The sequence below is a fragment of the Meles meles genome, chromosome 16 (assembly GCF_922984935.1).
Source record: "Meles meles chromosome 16, mMelMel3.1 paternal haplotype, whole genome shotgun sequence".
Taxonomy (NCBI): domain Eukaryota; kingdom Metazoa; phylum Chordata; class Mammalia; order Carnivora; family Mustelidae; genus Meles; species Meles meles.
This window is the reverse complement of record NC_060081.1, coordinates 5,848,638-5,872,629: the sequence shown is the minus strand read 5'-3', so window position 1 is coordinate 5,872,629 and position 23,992 is coordinate 5,848,638.

The following is a 23,992-nucleotide window of genomic DNA, read 5'->3' as shown; positions in this document are numbered from 1 at the left end:
ACAACAGTTCAAAATCTGTGGGACACAGCAAAGGCAGTCCTGAGAGGAAAATATATAGCAGTACAAGCCTTTCTCAAGAAACAAGAAAGGTCTCAAGTACACAACCTAACCCTACACTTAAAGGAGCTGGAGAAAGAACAAGAAAGAAACGCTAAACCCATCAGGAGAAGAGAAATCATAAAGATGAGAGCAGAAAACAGTGAAATAGAAACCAAAAAAAAAAAAAAAAAAAGAAAAAATCAATGAACCTAGGAGCTGGTTCTTTGAAAGAAACAATAAGACAGATAAACCCCTGGCCAGACTTATCAAAAAGAAAAGAGTAAGGACCCAAATAAATAAAAACATGAATGAAAGAGGAGAGATCACAACTAACACCAAAGAAATACGGACAATTATAAGAACATACTATGAGCAACTCTACGCCAACAAATTTGACAATCTGGAAGAAATGGATGCATTCCTACAGACATATAAACTACCACAACTGAACCAGGAACAAACAGAAAACCTGAACAGGCCCATAACCAGTAAGGAGATTGAAACAGTCATCAAAAATCTCCAAACAAACAAAAGCCCAGGGCCAGACGGCTTCCCAGGGGAATTCTACCCAACATTTAAAGAAGAAATAATTCCTATTCTCCTGAAACTGTTCCAAAAAATAGAAATGGAAGGAAAACTTCCAAACTCATTTTATGAGGCCAGCATCACCTTGATCCCAAAACCAGACAAGGATCCCACCAAAAAAGAGTACTACAGACCAATATCCTTGATGAACACAGATGCAAAAAATCTCACCAAAATACTAGCCAATAGGATTCAGCAGTACATTAAAAGGATTATTCCCGATCAAGTTGGATTTATTCCAGGGCTGCAAGGTTGGTTCAACATCCGCAAATCAATCAATGTGATAGAATACATTAATAAAAGAAATAACAAGAACCATATGATACTCTCCATAGATGCTGAAAAAGCATTTGACAAAGTACAGCATACCTTCCTGATCAAAACTCTTCAAAGTGTAGGGATAGAGGGCACATACCTCAGTATTATCAAAGCCATCTATGAAAAACCCACCGCAAATACCATTCTCAATGGAGAAAAACTGAAATCTTTTCCATTAAGGTCAGGAAGATGGCATGGATGTCCATTATCACCACTGCTATTCAACATAGTACTAGAAGCCCTAGTCTCAGCAATCAGACAAGAAAAAGAAATTAAAGGCATCCAAATCGGCAAAGAAGAAATCAAACTATCACTCTTCGCAGATGATATGATACTATATGTGGAAAACCCAAAAGATTCCACTCCAAAACTGCTAGAATTTGTACAGGAATTCAGTAAAGTGTCAGGATATATAATCAATGCACAGAAATCAGTTGGATTTCTGTACACCAACAACAAGACAGAAGAAAGAGAAATTAAGGAACCAAATCTATAAGATACCTAGGAATAAACCTAACCAAAGAGACTAAGAATCTATATGCAGAAAACTATAAAGTACTCATGAAAGAAATTGAGGAAGACACAAAGAAATGGAAAAATATTCCATGCTCCTGGATTGGAAGAATAAATATTGTGAAAATGTCTATGCTACCTAAAGCAATCAACAAATTTAATGCAATCCCTATCAAAATACCATCCATTTTTTTCAAAGAAATGGAACAAATAATCCTCAAATTTATATGGAACCAGAAAAGACCTTGAATAGCCAAAGGAATATTGAAAAAGAAAACCAAAGTTGGTGGCATCACAATTCCAGACTTCAAGCTCTATTACAAAGCTGTCATCATCAAGACAGCATGGTACTGGCACAAAAACAGACACATAGATCAGTGGAACAGAATAGAGAGCCCAGAAATAGACTCTCAACTCTATGGTCAACTAATCTTCGACAAAGCAGGAAAGAATGTCCAATGGAAAAAAAGACAGCTTCTTCAATAAATGGTGCTGGGAAAATTTGACAACCACATGCAGAAAAATGAAATTGGATCACTTCCTTACACCACACACAAAAATAGACTCAAAATGGATGAAGGACCTCAATGTGAGAAAGGAATCCATCGAAATCCTCGAGGAGAATGCAGGAAACCTCTTTGACCTCAGCTGCAGTAACATCTTCCTAGGAACATCGGCAAAGGCAAGGGAAGCAAGGGCAAAAATGAACAATTGGGATTTCATCAAGGTCAAAAGCTTTTGCACAGCAAAGGAAACAGTTAACAAAACCAAAAGACAACTGACAGAATGGGAGAAGATATTTACAAACGACATATCAGATAAAGGGCTAGTATCCAAAATCTATAAGGAACTTAGCAAAGTCAACACCCAAAGAACAAACAATCCAGTCAAGAAATGGGCAGAGGGGGCGCCTGGGTGGCTCAGTGGATTAAGCCGCTGCCTTCGGCTCAGGTCATGATCTCACGGTCCTGGGATCGAGCCCCGATGCGGGCTCTCTGCTCTGCAGGGAGACTGCTTCCTCCTCTCACTCTGCCTGCCTCTCTGCCTACTTGTGATCTCTCTCTCTGTCAAATAAATAAATAAAATCTTTAAAAAAAAAAAAGAAATGGGCAGAGGACATGAACAGACATTTCTGCAAAAAAGACATCCAGATGGCCAACAGACACATGAAAAAGTGCTCCACGTCACTCGGCATCATGGAAATACAAATCAAAACCACAATGAGATATCAACTCACACCAGTCAGAATGGCTAAGATTAACAAGTCAGGAAATGACAGATATTGGCAAGGATGCGGTGAAAGGGGAACCCTCAACCACTTTTGGTGGGAATGCAAGCTGGTGCAACCACTCTGGAAAACAACATGGAGGTTCCTCAAAATGTTGAAAATAGAACTACCCTATGACCCAGCAACTGCACTACTGGGTATTTACCCTAAAGATACAAACATAGTGATCCGAAGGGGCATGTGTACCCGAATGTTTATAGCAGTAATGTCTACAATAGCCAAACTATGGAAAGAACCTAGATGTCCATCAACAGATGAATGGATAAAGAAGATGTGGTATATATACACAATGGAATACAATGCAGCCATCAAAAGAAATGAAATCTTGCCATTTGCGACGACATGGATGGAACTAGAGGGTATCATGCTTAGTGAAATAAGTCAATCGGAGAAATACAACTATCATATGATCTCCCTGATATGAGGACGTGGAGATGCAACATGGGGGTTAGGGTGATAGGAGAAGAATAAATGAAACAAGATGGGACTGGGAGGGAAACAAACCATAAATGACTCTTAATCTCACAAAACAAACTGGGGGTTCCTGGGGGGAGGTGGGATTGGGAGAGGGAGAGGGAGTTATGGACATTGGGGAGGGTATGTGCTATCGTGAGTGCTGTGAAGTGTGTAAACCTGGCGATTCACAGACCTGTACCCCTGGGGACAAAAATACATTATATGTTTATTTAAAAAAAAAAAGGATGAATACCCAACTTTTGTAGCAACATGTTCGGGACTGGAGGTGTTTGTGCTGAGTGTAATAAGTCAAGCAGAAAGAGTCAAGTATCATATGGTTTCACTTATTTGTGGAGCATAACAAATGACATGGAGGACATTGGGAGATGGAGAGGAGAAGGAAGTTGGTGGAAATTGGAAGGGGAGGCGACCCATAAGAGACTATGGACTCTGAGAAAAACCTGGGGGTTTTGAAGGGGCGGGGGTGGGAGTTTGGGGGTACCAGGTGGTGGGTAATAGGGAGGGCATGTGTTGCATGGAGCACTGGGTGTTGTGCAAAAACAATGAATACTGTTACGCTGAAAAAAATAAATTAATTAATTAAAGAGTACTCCTCTGTTCCCATGCTAAGAAACCTGGCTGTGAGGATTGGTGTCAACACTCAGAGTGGGTGCCAGCTGCATATCCTATGAGATCACACCCACTCAGGAGGCCCACCTGGGCACAAACAGGCATTGTGACCCTCAGCCTGAGATTGCTTTCAAACCAGCCTCCTAGGGAGCTGGCCAAGGATGCCAGAGGGTGTGCTTGCCATGCCCTGAGACCCAATTCGTAACCCTCGGTAGGGTTCTCCAGGCGACCGGACCCAGAACCCCTCTCTGGAATCCCTGTTTGATGGGACCCATGAGACGGAAAACAGCAATCCTCCATTCCCCCATAAGGACACCAAACTCTTGGGAGCCAGGCAGAATCCCCAGAAAGGAAGTACCTCCCATGGTCGCATGAGGTCACCCCTACATTCCATGACCCACCTAGACACAAAATTCAGACAGAAAAGCCTATGCTACTGCCTCCCAGCCACCTCAATTTCAAATACTGAGGATCTGCCCTCAGGGTAGCAGACAGGGTCTGCCATCACCTCTCCCCTAATCCTAACCCTAGTTTGTATCTGCAAACTTCAGTTCCCAAAGCCCTGGCCCACATGCCCTACAGGATGGGGCCTACAGAGCCACATCACAGGACTGGGCCTGCCCTCCCAAAGGAAACTCTTCCCGTCATAGTTGCGCAAACCCTCCAGATTAGGAGAAAACTGAAAGGCCCCTGATCCCACCCCAATTTCTCAGGCCGCTCTGGACAAAAATGTGCAGTCTGACACACCCGAGGCACCTAGCTCCAGGCAGAGATGTAGGTCAATGGCCCTCAGTCAGAAGATTGAACCTGACATGACCCTAGGATCTCATTTGAACCCTAGCATAGGATTTCAGGAATCTGTCCCCAGAGCCTGGCTCTGAAATACCAACATATGTTCCAACATGAAGTCCCTGAGCCACACAACAGAACCACTCCTGTCCCCAGAAGGCAAGCTACCTCTTGGGAGCTGGGTCCAACTCTCAGGGTAGGAGGATCCTGCATGGCCCCTGAGCCACCGCCACATTCTAAGGTCTCCCTGGACACCAACCAGCATTGTGACCCATCAGCGTGAGAACCCCTGTCACTCAGGCCCTATGGAACTTCTCCCCAGAGCCAGCACATCGAACCTGCCCAGTTCCTCAGCTGCAATGGTAATGCGAGGTGGGCTTTCCAGGCATCCATGAGGAGAGCTTTTCTATCCAATCTTTCCATATGGGGGACCCTGGAGACATTCAACCAGAGTCCCCCTGTCCCACAGAAGGACACCTTGGTGTTTGGAGCAGCTCACATGTCCCAGCGTGGGAAAACCTCCATGGCCTCTTGAGGCCACCAGTATATTCATAGGCCATCATGGACAGGAACTCCAGTGAGAGCGGACATCGGACACTCGCCCTTACTCAGGTGCTGGCGATCTTGGATCAGCGGCTGCGCATTGGAATTGCCATGCACTCTGCTCTGAACTGAACCATCACGTGTTTTTTCAGACTTCTGTCCTCACACTCCAGGCCTGCAAGACATCCAGACTGGGAGTTCTAGAGCCACAACGCAGCATTCTGCCTGCCCACAAGAAAGAAGAAGTGCCCTATGTGTATGCCCAGAAACCCCACATAAGGATCCACCGGCATGGCCCTCGACATCACCCCACTATCAGAGGCTGCCCTGTGCACTAATGCTCTGTATGACACAGCCTGAGCCCCGACCTCCTGTCAGCCACCCAGATAGGGGGCCCTGTATCCTGGAGGTGGGACCTGCCATGACCCGAGCCCAACACCTCTACCCAAACTGGGTATTCAGGCATCTGCCTCCAGACCTTAGCTCAAATCCCTGTCTATGGGGGAATCTGAAGTAGAAAAGGGTACTCCTCCTTTCCCATCGAAGGAAACCTGGCTGTGGTGATGGGAGTCCAACCCTCAGAGTAGGAGCCAGCTGCATGACGCATGAGAACACGCCCATTCAGGAGGATCGCCCTGGGCACAAACAGGCATTGTATCCCTCAGCCTGAACCCTCTTTGAAACCAGCCCCCATGGGAGCTTGACCAGGTACCCACAGGGCAGTCTTGCCGTGCCCCTAGGCCCAATTCCTAACACTTGGTTGGGTACTCCAGGCACCGGGGCCCAGAACCCATCTCTGGAATCCTTGTATGGGCGAGACCCCTGAGACGGAAAACAGCACTCTGCCCTTCCCCCAGAAAGACACCAAACTCTTGGGAGCCAGGCAGAATCCCCAGAGAGGAAGGATCTCCCATGGCTGCATGAGGCGACCCCTACATTACATGGCCCTCCTAGCCACACAATTCAGACATAAAAGCCTGTGCTACCGCCTCCCAGCTGCCCCAATTTCAAATCCCGAGGAGCTGCCCTCAGGGTGTGCAGACAGGGTCTGCCATCACCTCGCCCCTAACCCTAACCCGAGTTTGTGTCTGCAGACTTTTGTCCCCAAAGACCTGGCCCACATACCCTCCAGCTTGGGGCCTCTGGAGCCACACCGCAAGACTGGGCCTGCCCTTCCGAAGGAAATTCTACCCGTCCCAGTTGCCCAAATCCTCCAGATTAGGAGAAACCTGCAAGGACCCTGAGCCCACCCCAATTTTGCAGGCTGCTCTGGACAAAAATGCGCAGTCTGACACAACCTAGGCACCTAGCTCCAGGCAGACCCAGATCTCAATGGCCCTGAGTCAGAAGATTGAACCTGATATGGTGCTAGGAACTCATTCGAACCCTAGTTTAGGATTTCAGTCTTGTGTCCCTAGAGGCCAGTGCTGGAATACCTACATATGTTCCACAATGTAGTCCCTGAGCAACAAAACAGAACACCTCCTGTCCCCAGAAGGCATCCTGGTTTTTAGAGTTGTGTCTAACCCTCGGGGGAAGAGAATCCTCCATGGCCCCTGAGTCACCACCACATTCTAAGGTCTCCCTGGACACAAACCAGCACTATGACCCATCAACATGAGACTCCCAATCAAATCAGGCCCCTGGGCACTTCGTCCCACAGCCACCAGATCTAACCTTCCTTATTCCTGGGCTGGAATGGTAACTGGAGGTGTGCTATACAGGCATCCATGTGGAGATTTCTGCTACCAAATCTTTCCATATGGGGGGACTTGGAGCCATCAAACCAGACTCCCCCCATCCCACAGATGGAACCCTTGCTGTGTGGAGCAGCTCACAAGCCTCAGCCTGGGAAAACCTCCATGGCCTCATGAGGCCACCCCTCCATTCGTCGACCATGATGGACACAAACTCCAGCTTGAGCGACCATCTGACACTCACCCTGACTCAGGTGCTGGAAATCTCGAATCAGACGCTGCCCATTGGAACTGCAATGTGCTTGGCAATGAAGTGAACCGTCGCTTGTGTGTTCAGACTTCCATCCTTACATTCCTGGCCCAAAAGTCCTCCAGATTGGGAATTCTGGAGCCACAACGCAGCCTTTTGCCTGTCAGCTAGGAAGAAGAAGTGCCCTATGTGTCTGCCCAGAAACCCCACATGAGGATCCACCTGCACAGCCCTCGATGGCCCGCCAAGATCATAGGCTGCCCTGGGCACTAATTCTCTGTCTGACACAACCTGGGCCCAGACAACCTGTCAGCTACCCAGATAGAAGCCCCATATCCTGCAGATGGGACCTGCCATGGCCTGAGGCTGTCATCTCTACCCAACCTGGTTATTCAGGCATCTGTCCCCTGGCCTTATCTCCAATCCCGGCCTATAGGGGAACCTCAAGCACAAAAAAGTACTCCTTTTTTCCCATGGCTGGTAACCTTGCTGTGATGATGGAGTTCAAACACTCAGTATAGGTACCATCTGCCTGGCCTATGAGACCACGCCCACTGAAGAGGGCCGCCCTGGCCACAATCAGGCATTGTGACCCCCAGCCTGAGCCTGCTTCCAATCAAGCCCTCTCCGTAGCTGGACCAGGAAGCCCTAATATCAGGCCTGCTATGCCCCTAGGCCCAAATCCTAACTCTAGGTCATTTTCTCCAGGCGCCAGGATCCAGAACCCATCTCTGGAACCCCTATATTGGTGGAACCCCTGAGATGGAAAACAGCACACTTCCCTTCCCCCAGAAAGACACCAAACCCTAGGGAGCCAGGAAGAATCCCCACAGAGGAAGAATCTCCTATGGACCCAGGAGGCCTTCCCTACATTCCGTGGACATCCTAGACACACGATTCAAACAGAATAACCTGCGCTCTAGCCTCCCAGTTGCCATAATTTCAAATCCCGAGGAGCTTCCCTCAGGGACTGCAGATCAGGCCGGTCATCACCTCTCCACTAATCCTAACCCGGTTTGTGTTTGCAGACTTTTGTCCCCAAAGCACTGGCCCACATGCCCTCCAGGATGAGGCCTCTGGAGCCACACCCCAGGACTGTGCCTGTCATCCCAAAGGAAACTCTGCACGTCACAGTTGCACAAAACCTCTAGATTAGGAGACAGCAGCCAGGCCCCTGAGCCCACCCTATTTTCATAGGCTGCTCTGGACAAAAATGCACAGACTGACACACCCTAGGCACCTACCTCCAGACAGACGCCCAGATCAATGGCCCTGAGTCAGAAGATTGAACTTGACATGGCCCTAGGACTTCACTGGAAACCTAGCTAAGGTTTTTGGGCATCTGTCCCCAGAGGCCTGTTCTGAATTACCTACATACGGTCCAACATGTCATCCCTGAGCCACGAAACAGAACAGCTCCTGTCCCCAGAAGGCAACCTGGCTCTTGGGAGCTGAGTCCAATGCTCAGGGGAGGACAATCCTGCATGACACCTGAGCCCCTCCACATTCTGAGGTCTCCCTGGACACAAACAAGCATTGTGACCCATTAGCATAAGATTCCTAGTCAACTCAGTGTGAGGGCCTACTTAATCAGAGGGATCCTTTTTTTTATTTATGCAGTAACTTTCGATTGACCCTATGTAGTAAACTTAAATTGACTCTGCCCCTCCCAGAGGAAATTACTTGTAAAATCCAGATACTAGGGTGGGTCAGACTAGGTAGAGACAACCAATCGGTGGGACATTCATATATCTACTAGGGTGAATTGTAATTCAGTTGGCCACCCGTGTGTAATCTATCATGATTGTGCAGTTTTCACTGTGTATTTCAATATCATTGGTCACCAGTGTGTAGCCAGGTTCAACCACATGGCCTTTACTCTATAAAAGTTAGTCTGTGAGGCAGGGAGGGGTAGACCCTTTGCAAGAGATGGCCCAGACCAGTCAGTTGGATTCTCGATGCTTAGCATGAAAGAAGGCTTTGTTTTACCTTTGCTTTGTATCATTCTTGATCCTTTAATCACAGACCCTAACAGTATTCTAAACCACGCCTCTAAGGAGAGATGCCTGTAAAGGAAAGCTAGGGTTCAGATTAGGGTCTAGGGGAGAGTACAGTTCAATATTCTGTCTCTGCAAACATCTGTCTGGGTGTCTGAGTGGAGTAACTTGCTCAACTTGTGTCAGAATACCAATGTTTGTCCAGGGCGGCCTACACTATTGGGATGGCCTCGGGGGCATTGGAGGTTTCTACTCACCTGTAACATTGTGGCCACTAGAATGCGCACATTTTCTTTGGAGAGGGCAGGCAGAGTTCTGTGATGTAGATCCAGAGGCCCCAGTCTGGAGGCTCTGTGGGCCAGGGTTGTGGGGACAGAAGTCTGAAAACACAAACTCGGTTTAGGTTTGGGGCCCAGGGTATGGCAGGCCTGACCCACAGACTGTGAGGAGAACTCCTTGGGATCTGAAAGAAGGGTGAGTTTGAGGCTGTCGCTCAGGCTTTTGTCTCTGGATTTTAAGTCAAGAATGGCCGTGAAATGTAGGGGTGGCCCCATGAGTCATGGACAAGCCTCCAGCTCTGGGGATTAGGCCCGGATCCCAAGAGTTTGGGTCATTCTGTGGGAAGAGAGAAGTCCTGTTTTCTGCCTCAGGTGTCCCTCCAAAATAGGGATTCATGAGGAGAGCCCTGGGTACAGGCGGCTGGAAAACCCAAAGGTTAGGATTGGGGGCCTAGGGGCCTGGAAAGCCCCATAAATGGGCTATTGGTCCAGCCACTGAGAGGGCTAATTGATCATGGAGCTCACGTTGAGGGTCACAATGCGTGTTTGTGCCCAAGGCGGCCCTCCAGCATGGGCATGGCCTCATGGGCCAAGCAGATTTCTCCTACCCTGAAGTTTTGACACCATGCCAATAGCAAGGTTTCTTGCCAGGATGAAGGAGGAGTTCTGATTTGTGCATAAGGTTCTCCCTGGTGCAGGGATTGGAGAGAAAGTCTCAGCTCAGATGCCGGAAAACCGAGGTTGGGAAGGGATGACGGCCACAGGCCATGACGGGTGCGATGTGCTGGGTGTGCGGCCAGCTCTCCGGGAGTCTGTCGGGAGGTCTGGGCTTAAGCAGTGCCAAACACGGAATAAGTGCCCGGGCAGTCTATGAAATTGGGGTGCGCTCAAGGGCGGTGCAGGTTGATCCTCAATCAGGTTTTATGGGCAGCCCCAGAGGGCAACGTTTTTCTTCTCGTGGGCAGGCAGAGTGCTGCCTTATGGCTCCAGAGTTCCCAGTAAGTAGGTCCTGTGGGACAGGAAAGTGAATTCAGAAGTCTGAAAACACAAGCTAGGGTTAGGTTTGGGGCCGAGGGCAAGGCAGGCCCACTCTGCAGAGGCTGAATCACCATCTCTTGCATCTGAAGTCAGGCTGAGTATCAGATGTTGGCTCAGGGTGGAGTTTGTGTCCTTGATGGTGCCTTCATAAAGGGGTGGCCTCAGGAGGCCATGGAGGTTTTCCCACGCTGGGGGTTTTGAGCTCCTCCAAACCGCAAGGTTTCCTTCTGCAGGACAGTCGAGTCCTGGTGGATGACTCCAGGATGCCCCATACAGAAAGACTCGAGAGCAGGGTTCTAAGGATGGATGCCAGGACACCCCACTTCACATTCCCATTGGCTCATAAAGACAAGTCAGGTTCCACCTGCTGTCTCAGGGGCGAGCTACCCAGGAGGATGAGTTGAAATGGACTCTCCTGAGGATTGGTCATAATATGGGTTTGTGTACATGGAGAACTTGGATTGAGGCGGTGGTTCAGGGGCCCTGCAGGATTCTCCTACCCAGAGGGTTGCATACAGCTCCATAGAGCAAGCTTCCCATGTGGAGATGAGAGGTGCTCTGTTTGGTGCCTCAGAAAACCCCCATATGCTGGGAGTAGAATGCAGGCCTCAGAGTAGAGAAGACTGGAAACCAAAGCAAGGTTTCCAACTAGGGCCTAGAGACCTGAGGTAGTTGCTCATTTGGCTTCAGATTTCCCCTGTTTGTCCAGGGCGGCCTACACTATTGGGATGGCCTCGGGGATCTGGAGGTTGCTTCTAATCCATAGGATTGTGGCTAGTGGAATGGGCAGCATTTCCTTGGAGAGGGCAGGCACAGTCCTGCTGTGTTTCTCCATGGACTCCAGCCTGGAGTATGTGTGGGCCAGGCCTGTGGGGCTGGAAATCTGAAAACACAAACTCGGCTTAAGTTTGGGCCTGAGGGTATGGCAGGCCCGATCCACAGACCGGGAGGGAAGCTCCTGGGGATCTGAAAGAAGGGCGAGTGTTGGGCAGTCTCTCAAGCTTTTCTCTCTGGATTCTGCATCAAGGATGGCCGGGAAATGTAGGGGTGGCCTCATGGGCCATGGAACAGTCTCACGCTCTGAAGATATGGCCTTGCTCCCAAGAGTTTGGGGTCATTCTGTGGGAAGAGAGGTGTCCTGTTTTTTGCCTCAGGTTTTCCTCCAAAATAGGGATTCCAGAGCAGAGCCCTGGGTATGGGCAACTGGAAAACCCGACCTCTGGTTAGAAAGGGGGGCCTTAGGGGCCTGGCATGCACCATATGTGGACACTTGTTCCAGACACTGAGAGGCATTACTTGACCACGGAGCTAAGATTGAGGGTCACAATGCCTGTTGTGCCCAAGGTGACCCTCAAGCATGGGCGTGGCCTCATGGGCCATGCAGATTTATCCTACCATGAAGGTTTGACACCATGCCATAAGCGTGGTTTCTTGCCAGGTGGAAGGAGGAGTTCTTATTTGTGCATCAGGTTCCTCCCTGTCCAGGAATTGGAGAGAAGGTCTCGGTTCAGATGCCTGAAAACTCAGGTTGGGAAGAGATGACCGCCTCAGGCTATGGCCGGTGCAATATGGTGGGTGTGCAGCCAGCTGTCTGGGTGTCTGTTGGCAGGTCTGGGCTCAGGCTGTGTCAGACAGAGCATTCGTGCCCCGGGCAGCCTATGCAATTTTGGTGCACTCTAGGGCTGTGCAAGTTGATCCTCATTTGCGGTTTCTGGGCAGAACCAGAGGGTAACATTCTTCTCTTGAGCAGGCAGAGTACTGCCTTGTGGTTCTGGAGTTCCCAATCTGGAGGGCTTTTTGGCTAGAAATGTGAGGACGGAAGTCTGATAACACAAGCTAGGGTCAGGTTTGGGGTCGAGGGCATGGCAGGCCCACTCTGCAGAGGCTGAATCCAGATCTCCTGCATTGTAATTCAGGCCGAGTATCAGGCATTGGCTCACACTGGAATTTGTGTCCTTGATGGTCCTTTCATAAAGGGGCAGCCTCAGGACGCCATGGAGGTTTCCCACGCTGGGGGTTGTGAGCTGCTCCAAACCACAAGGTTTCCTTCTGCGGGACAGTCGAGTCTTGGTGCATGGCTCCAGGATGCCCCATACGGAATGACTCCTGAGCAGGGTTCTAAGGATGGATGCCAGGACAGCCCACCTCACAATCCCATCGGCTCCTAGCTACAAGTCATGTTCGTTCTGCTGGCTCCAGGGCGAGCTACCCAGGGGGCTGAGATGAATTGGACTCTCCTGTGGATGGGTCAAAATGTGCGTTTGTGTCCATGGAGACCTTGGAATGTGGTGGTGGGTCAGGGGCCCTGCAGGATTCTCCTACTCGGAGGGTTGAACACAGCTCCATAGAGCAAGCTTCCATGTGGGGACAAGAGGTGCTCTCTTTGGTGCCTCAAAAACCCCATATGCTGGTATTCGAACCAGGCTTCAGAGGAGAGTCACCTGGTATCCAAAGCTAGGGTTCAGATTCAGGGCTAGTTCCTGGCCGGATCAATCTTCTGTCTTTGGAGACATCCGTCTGCGTGTGTGAATGGAGGTAGTGGCTCACCTTTTGTAAGAATGTCCTGTTTGACCAGGGTGGCCTAGATAATTTGGATGGCCCTGAGGCTTTGGAGCTTTCTCTTAATCTGGAGGGTTGTGGCCAATGGAATGGGCAGAGTTTCATTAGAGAAGGCAGGTGGAGTCCTGCAGTGTGGCCCTAGGGACCCCAAAAGGGAGGGTGTGTGGGCCAGGGACGTGGGGACAGAAGTCTGAAAATACAAACTCAGCTTTGGTTTGGGGCCGTGGGTATAGCAGGCCTGATCTACAGACAGTGAGGGGAGCTCCTCGGGATCTGAAAGCAGGGCGAGTGTGAGGCTGTCGCTCAGGCTTTTGTCTCAGGATTTTGTGTCCAGCATAGCCGCGAAATGTAGGGGTGGCCTCACGAGCCATGGACGATTCTCCCACTCGGGATTTGGCCTCTCTCCAAGGAGGTTGGGGTCATTCTTGGGAAGGGATGATTCCTGTTTTCTGCCTCAGGTGTCCCTCAAATAGAGGGATTCCAGAGAAGAGCTGTGGGTACTGGCAACTGGAAAACCCGACCACTGGTAAAGATTGGGAGTCTAGGGGCCCTACAAGCCCCATATGAGGACACATGGTCCAGCCACTGTGAGGCCTTACTTGTCCATGGGGCTCATGTTGAGGGCCACAATGCCTGTTTGTGCCCAAGGCACCCTCAAGCAGGGGTGTGGCCTCATGGGCCATGCAGGTTTCTCCTACCCTGAAGGTTTGACACCATGCCAACATCAAGACTTCTTGCCAAGCTGAAGGAGGAGTTCTGATTTGTGCATCAGGTTTCCTCCTGTGGAGTGTTTGGAGAGAACGTCTTTGTTCAGATGCCTGAAAACCCAGGGTGGGAACGAGGACAGCCTCAGGTCATGGCGGGTGCAATGTGCTGCATGGGGGACCATCTGTCTGGGTGTCTGCCAGGTGGTATGGGCTCAGGCTGTGTCAGACAGAACATTCGTGCCCCGGGCAGCCTATGCAATTGGGGTGTGCTCTAGGGCCCTGCAGGTTGATCCTCATTTGGGGTTTCTGGGCAGCCCCAGAGGACAACATTTTTCTTCTCATGGGCAGGCAGAGTGGTGCGTTGTGGCTCCAGAGTTCCCAATCTGGAGGGCTTGTGGGCAAGGAGTGTGAGGACAGAAGTCTGAAAACACAAGCTAGGGTTAAGTTTGGGGCCGAGGGCAAGGCAGGCCTACTCTGCAGAGGCCAAATTGAGATCTCCTGCATCTTAAGTCAGGCCGAGTATCAGACGTTGGCTCATTCTGGAGTTTGTGTCCTTTATGGCCCCTTCATGAAGGGGAGGCCTCAGGAAGTCATGGAGGTTTTCCCATGCTGGGGGTTGTGATCTACTCCAATCCACAAGGTTTCCTTCTGCGAGACAGTAGAGTCATGGTGAATGGCTCCAGGATGGTTCAATCTTCTGACTCAGAGCCATTGACCTGGGTGTCTCCCTGGAGGTAGGAGCTTAGGATGTGTCAGTCTGTGCATTTTGGTCCAGAGCAGCCTATGAAATAGGGGTGGGCTCAGGGGCCTTGAATGTGTATCCTAATCTGGAGGGATTGGGCAACTTTGAAGGGCAGACTTTCATTCAGAGGACAGGCACAGTCCTGCAGTGTGGCTCCAGAGGCCCCAACCTGGATGTCATGTGGTCCAGGGCTTGGGAACAAAACTCTGGTAACAATCTCGGGTTAAATTTAGGGGCGAGGTGATGACATGATCAAACTACAGAATGTGAGGGCAGCTCCTCGGAATTTGAAATTAGGGCTACTGGGAGGCCATAGCCCAGGCTTATATTTCTGGATTGTGTGTTTCGGATGACCAAGCAATGCAGGGGTGGCCTCATGGGGCCATGGGAGATTCTTCCTCTGTGGGGATGTTACCTGGTTACCAAGAGTTTGGTGTCCTTCTGGGAGAAAGGAAGAGTTCCGTTATCCTTCTCAGAGGTCCTGCCAAAACAGGGAATCAGAGACGTGCTCTGGGTCTGGGGGCCTGGAGAACCCGACTGAGTTAAGGATTTGGGCTTAGGGGCATGGCAGGCCCAAAATGCGGGCTCCTGACCCAGCTACTGAGGCATTCTCAGGCAGAGGGTCACAATGCCTGTTTGTGCCCAGGATGACCCTCATGGGTCTCCATGGTCTCATGGGCCATACAGCTGGCTCCCACTCTGAGGGTTTGACCACCATGCCCACAGCGAGATTTCCTGCCATGTGTAGGGGGAGTACACTTTTGTGCTTGAGGTTCCCCCATAGGCAGTGATTTGAGCTAAGATCTGGGGACAGATGCCTGAATACCCAGATTGGGTAGAGATGACAGCCTAGGGACACAGCAGGTCCCACATGCAGGACATGGGGACAGGTATCTGTGTGTCTGACAGGAAGTCGTGGCTCAGGCTGTGTAAGAAAGAGCAATACTGCACAGGGTTGTCTGTGATATTGGGGTGCCATCAACGGCTGTGCAGCTTGATCCTCTTGTGGGGTTACTGTGCAGATCCATAGGGCATTTCTTCTTCCTGGTGGGCAGGAAGAAGTCTGTCTTATGTCTCCAGAATTCCAAATCTGGAGTGCTTGTGGGCCAGGAGTGTGAGGACGGAAGTCTGAAAACACACACTATGGTTCAATTTAGTGCAGATCGCTTGGCAGTTCCAATGTGCATCATCTGATTCAAGATCTCCAGCACCTGAGTAAGGGAGAGTGTCAGATGTTCGCTCACCCTGGAGTGTGTGTCCATGATGCCGAGGAATGGAGGGGTGGCCTGATGAGACCGTGGAAGTTTTCCCATTGTGGGACTTGTGAGCTGCTCCTAACAGCAAAGTTTCTTTCTGAGGGACAGGGGGAGTCCGGTTTGATGGCTCCAGCATCCCACTTATGGGAAGATTAGATAGCAGAGCTCTCCGTATTGATGCCTGGAAAGCCCAACTCAGGTTACCAATGCAGCCCAGGAACATGGCAGTTTCAATGTGGTGACTCTGGGACAAAATGCCAAGGGGGCTTAGTTGACAGTTGTTCTCAGGCTGACGGGTCACAATGCTCGTTGGTGTCCAGGGAGAACTTAGAATGTGGCGGTGGCTCAGGGGCCATTCAGGATTCTCCCACACTGAGGGTTTCCATAGCTCCCATGATCCAGGTTTCCTTCTGGGGACAGGAGGTGTTCTGTTTTGTGGCTCAGGCCACATGTTGCTCCCTATGTTGGTATTCCAGGAGAGGCCTCTGGAGATCGATGCCTGAAAACCTATGCTACAGTTTCGATGAAGTCCTGGGGGTGTATCAGGTTCAATCTTCTAACTCAGGTCCATTTACTTGTGTGTCTGATCTAGGTAGGTGAACAGGGTGATTCAGATTGTGCATTTTTCTCCAGAGCGACCTGCGAAGTTGGGGTGGGCTAAGGGGCCTTGCAGGTTTCTCCTAATCTGGAGTTTTTTGGCAACTGTGACGGGCAGAGTTTTCTTCGGGAGGGCAGGCCATTCCTGTGGTTTGGCTCCTGAGAGCCCATCCTGGAGGGCATGTGGGCCAGGGATTTGGAGACCGAAATCTGCAAACACAAACTCGGGTTAGGGTTAGGGGCGAGGTGATGGCAGGGGCGACCTGCATACGCTGAGGGCAGCACCTCTTGATTTGAAATTAAGGCGGCTGCTAGGCGGTAGCACAGGCTTTTCTGTCTGGATTGTGTGTCCAGGATTGCCACCAAATGGAGGGGTGGCCTCATGGGGCTGTGGGAGATTCTTCATCTCTGAGGATTCTGCCCTGCTCCCAAGAGTTTGGTGTTTTTCTGGGGGAAGGGAAGAGTGCTGTTTTCTGTCTCAGGGAACCCACCAACCAGAGATTTTAGAGACGGGTTCTGGGTCCAGGGACATGGATAACACGATTGAGGTTTAGGATTTGGGCTTAGGTCATGGCAGGCCCAGTATGTGGTTTCCTGTCCAGCTCCTGAGGGGGCTTATTTGAAAGTGGGCTCAGGCTGAGGGTCGGTCACAATGCCTGTTTGTGCCCAGAAGGAATCTTTTGGGTGGGCGTGGTCCATGCAGATGACTCCCACTCTGAGGGTTGGACACCCACCCCAACAGCAAGGTTTCCTGCCATGGGGAAGGAGGAGTACTCTTTTGTGCTTCAGGTTCACCCATAGACAGTGATTTGAGCTATGGTCTGGGGACAGTTGCATGAATACCCACGTGTTTTAGAGATGACAGCCTCTTGCCATGTCAGGCCGCACCTGCAAGATATAGGCCCGCTATCTGGTTGCCTGACAGGAGATCGGGGCTCAGGCTCTGTCAGACAGAGCATTAGTGCACAGGGCGGCCTAAGATATTGAGGTGCCGTCGAGGGCCATGTAGGTGGATCCTCATGTGGAGATTCCAGGCAGGCCCATGGGGCATTTCTTATTTCTGGTGGGCAGGCCCACGCTGCGTTGTGGCTCCAGAATTACCAATATGGAGAGCTTGTGATCCAGGAGTGTGAGGACAAAAGTCAAAACATGAGCCAAGGTTCAGTTCAGTGCAAGCACATGGCAGTTCCAATGTGCAGCGGTTGATTCAGGATCCCCAGCCCCTGAGTAAGGGCGAGTTTCAGATCATCACTCATGCTGTAGTGTGTTTCTATGATGGCTGATGAATGGAAGCGTGGACTGATGAGGCCATGTAGGTTTTCTAACTCTGGGGCTTGTGAACTGTTCCAAACAGCAAGCTTTCCTTCTGTGGGACAGGGGGAGTCTGGTTAGATGGCTCCAGGGTCCCCCATATGGAAAGATTGGATAGCAGAGCTCTTTGCATGGATGCTGGGAAAGCCCTCTTCGGTTACCATTGCAACCGAGGAACATGGCAGGTTCGATCTCCTGGCTCTGGGGCAACGTGCCACTGGGGCTGAGTTGACAGGGTGTCTCATGCTGATGGGTCATAATGCTCGTTTGTGTCAGGGAGACTTTAGAATGTGGCAGTGGTTCAGGGGCCATGCAGGATTCTCGTACCCTGAGGGTTTGACCCAGCTCCTGAGAGCAACGTTTCTTTCTGGGGACAGACGGTGTTCTGTTGTGTGTCTCAGGGACCACATGTTGGACCATATGTTCATATTCCAGAACAGACCTCTGGGGAAAGTGCCTGCAAGCCTTAGCTAGATTTCCTATGAGGACCTAGGGGCATGTCAAGTTCAATCATCTGACTCAGGGCCATTTACCTGGATGTCTGCCTGGAAGTAGGTGTTCAGGGTTTGTCAAACTGCACATTTTCACCAGAGCAGACTACTAAATTGGGTTGGGCTCAGGGGACTTGCAGGTTTCTCCTAATCTGGAGGGTTTTGGCAACTGTGATAGGCAGAGTTTTCTTTGGGAGGGCAGGCCCAATCTTGTGGTGTGGCTTCAGATATCCAATCCTTGAGGGCATTGGGCCAGGGTTTGGTGACAGAAGTCTGCAAACACAAGCTCGGATTAGGGTTAGGGTAAGGTGATGGTAGGCACGATCAGCAGATGCTGAGGGCAGCTCCACAGGATTTGAAATTATGGCAGTAGGGAGGGGGTAACACAGGCTTTTATGTCTGGATTGTGTGTCTAGGATGGCCACGGAATGGAGGGGTGTTCCCTTGGGCCTGTGTGAGATTCTTCCTCTCTTGGGAATCTGCCTGGCTCTCAAGAGTTTGGTGTCTTTCTGGGGGAAGGGAAGAGTGCTGTTTTCCGTCAAAGGGATCCCTCCAAAACAGGGATTACAGAGATGGGATCTGGATATGGGTGCCTGGGTAATCCCATTGAGGGTTAGGATTTGAGCCTGGGGCATGGCAGTCCTATTGTGCGGGATCCTGGTCCAGCTCCCAAGTGGGCTTGTTTGAAAGTGGGCTGAGGCTGAGGGTCACAATGCCTGCTTGTGCCCAGTGCGGCCCTCATGAGTGTGCATTGTCTCATGGGCCCTGAAGCTGGCTCCAACTCTGAGGACTGAACACCCATCCCAACAGCCAGGTTTCCTGCCATGTGGAAGAATGAGTACTCTTGTGCCTCAGTTTCCCCCATAGGCAGGGATTTGAGTTATGATCTGGGTACAGTTGCCTGAATACCCAGGTTCGTTAGAGATGATGACCACAACAGGTTCCACCTGCTGGATATGTGGCCCGCTATCTGGGTGGCTGACAGGAGGTCGCCACTCAGGCTCTGTCAGACAGAGCATTATTGCATAGGGCGGCCATGCATGTTGATCCTCATGTGGGGATTCTGGACAGGCCCAAGGGGCATTTCCTCTTATTGGTATGCAGGCAGAGGACTGCGTTTCATCTCTAAAATTCCCAGTCTGAAGGGCTTACGGATCAGGAGTGTGAGGACGGAAGTCTGAAACCATGAATTTTGGTTCAGTTCAGTGCCCAGCGCATGGCAATTCCAATGTGCAATGGATGATTCAAGATCTCCAGCCCAGAGTAAGGGCGAGTTTCAGATCATTGCTCACACTGGAGTTTGTGTCCATGATAGCCGATGAATGGAGGGGTGGCCCCATGAGGCCGTTGAGGATATCCCACCATGGGGCTTGTGAGCTGCTCCAAAAATCAAGGTGCCTTTCTGTGGTCCAGTGGGTTTCCGATTAGATGGCTCCAGGGTCCTCCATATGGAAAGATTTGATAGCAGTGCTCCTTGCATGGATGCCTGGAATGCCCACCTCGGGTTACCACTGCAACCAAGGAACATGGCAGGTTCAATCTGCTGGCTCTGGGACGATGTACCATGTTGGCTGAGTTGACAGGTTGTCTCATGCTGACGGGTCACAATGCTGGTCTGTGTCCATGGACACCTTAGTGTTGTGTGGCGGTGGCTAAGTGGTCATGCAGGAATTTCCTAAACTGAGGGTTTGACACAGCGCCCAAAAGCAACGTTTCATCTGGGGAAAGGAGGGTTTCTGTTGGGTGGCTCAGGGACCACATGTCGTAACTTATATTGGTATTCCAGAACAGTCATTTGGGGACAGATGCCTAAAAACCTAATCTAGGTTTCTGATGAGGTCCTAGGGTCATGTCAGGTTCAATCTTCTGGCTCACGACTGTTGAGCTGGGTGTCCGTCTGCAGGTAGATGCTTAAGGTGAGTCAGACTGCACATTGTTCTCCAGTGCATCCTACGAAATTGGGGTGGGCTCAGAGGACTTGCAGGTTTCTCCTATCTGGAGGTTTTGGGCAACTGTGATGGGCAGAGTTTCCTTTGGGAGGGCAGGGCCAGTCCTGCAGTGTGGCTCTGGAGGACCCACCCTGGAGGGTATGTGGGCTAGGGCTTTGGAGACGGAAGTCTGCAAACACAAATTCAGATTAGGGTTATGGGCGAGGTGATGGCAGGCGTGATCTGCAGACACTGAAGGCAGTTCCTTGGGATTTGAAATAAGGGCGTTTGGGAGGTGGTAGCCGAGGCTTTCATGTCTGGATTGTGTGTCTAGGATGGCCACGGAAGGGAGGGGTCAACTCATAGGGCCGTGGGAGATTCTTACTCTCTGGGGATTCTACCCAGCGCCCAAGATTTTGGTATATTTCTGGGGGAAGTTAAGAGTGCGTCTCAGGGAACCTGCGAAAACAAGGATTTCAGAGAAGGGTTCTGGGTCAGGGCGCCTGGATAACCACATCGAGGATTAGGATTTGGGCTGAGGGGCATGGCAGGCCCGATATGCGGGCTCCTGATCCAGCTCCCAAGGGGTCTTGTTTGAAAACAGGCTCAGCCGGAGGGTCACAATGCCTATTTGTGCCCAGGGTGGCCGTCATGAGTGGGCGTGGTCTCATGGGGTTTGCTGCTGGCTCCCACTCTAAGGGTTGGACACCCATCCCAACAGCCAGGTTTACTGCCATATGGAAGGAGGAGTACTCTTTTCTGCTTCTGATTCCCCAACAGGAAGGGATTTGAGCTTTGGTCTGGGGACAGATTCCTGAATTAACAGGTTGGGTAAAGATGATGGCCTCGGGCCATGGCAGGACCAATCTGTAGGATATGGGGCCCGCTATCTGGGTGGCTGACAGGAGTTCTGGGCTCAGGCTGTGTCAGACAGAGCATTTGTCATTTGTGCACAGGGTGGCCTATGATATTGGAGTGTCATTGAGGGCCATGCAGGTTGATCCTCATGTGGGGATTCTGGGCAGGCCCATGGGACACTTCTTCTTTCTGGTGGGAAAGAAGGATGCATTGTGGCTCCATAATTCCCAACATGGAGGGTTTGCATGCCAGGACTGTGAGTATAGGAGTCAGAAAACATGAGATACAGTTCAGTTCAGTGCCGAGCACATGGCAGTTCCAATGTGCAGTGGCTGTATCGAGATCTCCAGTCCCTGAGTAAGGGCTAGGGTCAGATGTCCGCTCACGCTGGAGTTTGTGTCCATGATGGCCAACGAACGGAGGGGTGGCCTGATGAGGCCATGGAGGTTTTCCCCCTCTGGGGCTTGTGAGCTGCTCCAAATAGCAAATTTTCCTTATGTGTTCACTGGGAGTCCAGTTAGTTGGGTCCAGGGTCCCTCATATGGAAAGGTTGGATAGGAGAGCTCTCTGCATGATGCCTGGAAAGTCAACCTCGTGTTACTACTGCAACCGAGGAACATGGCTCTTTCGATCTGCTGGCTCTGATGCGAAGTGCCAAGGGGGCTGAATTGACAGGGTGTCTCATTGCTTGTCTGTGTCCTGGGAGACTTTAGGATGTGGCGGTTGCTCAATGGCCATGCAGTATTGTCCCAACCTGAGGGTTTGACACAGCACCAAAGAGCAACATTTCCTTCTGGGGACACAAGGGATTCTGTTGTGTGGCTCAGGGACCACGTGTTGGACCATATTTTGGTATTCCAGAACTGGCCTCTGGGGAAAAAAAATGCCTGAAAACCTAAGAAGGGTTCTGATGAGGTCCTAGCAGCATGTCAGGTTCAATCTTCTGACTCAGGGCCATTGACCTGTGTGTCTGTCTGGAGGTAGGTGCTGAGGGTGAATCATACTGCCATTTTCTCTAGAGTGGCCTACGAATTTGGGGTGGGCTCAGGGGATGTGTAGGTTTCTCCTAATCTGGAGGCTTTAGGCAACTGTGACTGACAGAGTTTTCTTCGGGAGGGTAGGGCCAGTCCTGCTGTGTGTCTCCAGAGGCTACATCCTGGACGGTGTGTGAGCCAGGGCATTAGAGACAGAAGTCTGCAAACACACACTCAGATTTGGGTCATGGGTGAGGTGATGGCAGGCTTCATCTGCAGACGCTGAGGACAGCACCTCAAGATTTGAAATTCGGGCAGCTGGGAGGCAGTAGAGCAGGCTTTTATGTCTAGATTGTGTATCACGTATGGCCACGGAATGTAGGGGTGGCCTCATGGGATCATGGGAAAATATTCCTCTCTGGGGATTCTGCCCAGCTCCCAAGAGTTTGGTGTCTCTCTGGGGGAAGGGAAGAGTGCTGTTTTCTGTCTCAGGGGTCCTACCAAAACAGGGGTTCCAGAGACGGGTTCTGGGTCCGGGCGCCAGGATAACCCCATCGATGGTTAGGATTTGGGCATAGGGGACTGGCATGCCCGGTATTCAAGCTCCTTGTCCAGTTCCCGTGGGGGCTTGTTTGAAAGCGGGCTCAGGCTGAGGGTCGCAATGCCTGTTTCAGCCCAGGGCGGCCCTCTTGAGAGGGTATGGTCTCATGGGCCATGCAGCTGGCTCCCACTCTGAGGGTGGGACACCCATCCCAACAGCCAGGTTTCCTGTCATGGGGACGGAGGAGTACTCTTTTGTGCCTCACGTTCCCCTAAAGGCAGGGATTTGAGCTAAGGTCTAGGGACAAATGCCTAAGTACCCAGGTTGTTTAGAGATGACTGCCTTGGTCCACAGTGTGTACCACATGCAAGGTATGGGGCCAGCTATCTGGGTGGCTGACAGGAGGTCAGGGCTAAGGCTGTGTCAGACAGAGCATTAGTGCACAGGGCGGCCAAGTATATTGGGGTGCCATCAAGGGCCGTGCAGGTTGATCCTCACAAGCGGTTTCTGGGCAGACCCATAGGGCACTTCTTCTTTCTAGTGGGCAGGCAGAAGGCTGCGTTGTGTCTCCAGAATTCCTAATGTGGAGGGATTGCAGGCCAAGAGTGTGAGGATGGAAATCTGAGGACACAAGCGATGGTTCAGTTCAGTGCCGAGCGCATGGCAGTTCCAATGTGCAGCATCTGACTCGAGATCTCCATCACCTGATTCAGGGCGAGTGTCAATGGTCGCTCATGCTGGAGTTGTTGTCCATGATGGCCAACGAATTGCAGGGTGGCCTCTTGAGGCCATGGAGGTTTTCCCAGGCTGGAGCTTGTGAGCTGCTCCAAACAGCAAGGTTTCCTTCTGTGGGACAGAGGGGTCTGATTAGATGGCTCCAGGATCCCACAAATGGAAAGATTTGGTAGCAGAGCTCTCCACATGGATGCCTGGAAAGCCCAACTCAGCTTACCACTGCAGCCCAGTAACAAGGCAGTTTTGATCTGGTGGCTCTGGGGAGAAGTTCCCAGGGTTATTTTAGAGAGAAAAAATATGTTTTAATAACACACCTTTATGGATGTTAAATTCTGATTTGATTGTCTTTAATGTTTGTCTACCTAAGCTAGACAACTTGAGATAAACTTCAGGGAAGTTGCACAAGCTCGTTTAGATGATCTTGCTTTTGCCAGTCAGTTTGCCCCAGATATAGGGAGGAAACTTCAGAAAATTGAAGGGAGTTTGAAGGGAAGAATCTGACTAAGTCAGTGGAAATAGCAGAAAATGTGTTTAAAAACAGGGATGCACAGGAGGAAGATTTTGGCATTACATGAGTCAGGTAGGAGATGGTAAATGGAAGGAAAAGCCTAGGCAGAGAGAAGGCAGATGGGAAGACTTAGATTCAGATCAGTGTGCTTACTGTAGGGAGAAAGGACATTGGGCTAGGAAGTGTCCCAAAGGAAGATAGCCATGTTGGCCATCAGAGACTGAAAGGGCCGTGGTTCGGAGCCCCTCCCCAAACCTCCAGTAAAAATTGAAGTGGAGGGGAATCAACTGAAACCTATGTGAAAACTATCTTGAGAAGAAGTCTGGTTACAATGGGCGAATGGCATAGAAAGACATGAATAGAC